At 37.9% G+C, this 520-nt stretch overlaps 1 non-coding gene across 1 annotated transcript; it reads left to right on the top strand.

Moving 5' to 3' along the window:
• TRNAR-UCG (transfer RNA arginine (anticodon UCG)) lies at positions 1–74 on the top strand. The gene has a single exon. It is a non-coding gene; the product is annotated as a tRNA-Arg (tRNA).
• The last annotated feature ends 446 nt before the right edge of the window (positions 75–520 follow it).

The following is a 520-nucleotide window of genomic DNA, read 5'->3' as shown; positions in this document are numbered from 1 at the left end:
GACCGCATAGCGCAGTGGATTAGCGCGTTTGACTTCGGATCAAAAGGTCGTGGGTTCGACTCCCACTGTGGTCGGTTGTTTCATATCTTTTTTGTCCACTTGGCGTTGCTGTACTCTAAGCTTAGCAATTTGCAGAAATTTTTTGTCTGGTATAAGCATATATATGTTTGGATTACATATTTGATATTTCAAGTCGGCAACATTAACTTTATTAATCCAGCTGTAATAGTTTTCTTTCGCTTTAGAGAAAAAAAAGTTTCAATATGGGCTGACACGCGTGGTGATGATTATTGGGACCCAACTCTAATTGTTGGGCCTTTAACGAAACTTGTTTGGGCTAATTTGGGTAGAATAGTAAGGTTTAGAAGCCCATAGTTAGGAAGGGCACAATTAAAAGAGACTGCCTCAATGTTACAGCTAAATTATCGATTGAAATTATCCATAATTCCATATATCATCCAGGTCAAATGACTGCCTCAATGATATAGCTAACTTATCGATTGAAATTGACGGATTTATG

The sequence above is a fragment of the Urtica dioica genome, chromosome 11 (genome assembly GCF_054948205.1).
Source record: "Urtica dioica subsp. dioica isolate 48M chromosome 11, U.dioica_male_clone48M_v1_H2, whole genome shotgun sequence".
NCBI lineage: Eukaryota > Viridiplantae > Streptophyta > Magnoliopsida > Rosales > Urticaceae > Urtica > Urtica dioica.
The sequence above is the reverse complement of the archived record's forward strand: the minus strand, read 5'-3'. Positions and strand labels throughout refer to the sequence as shown.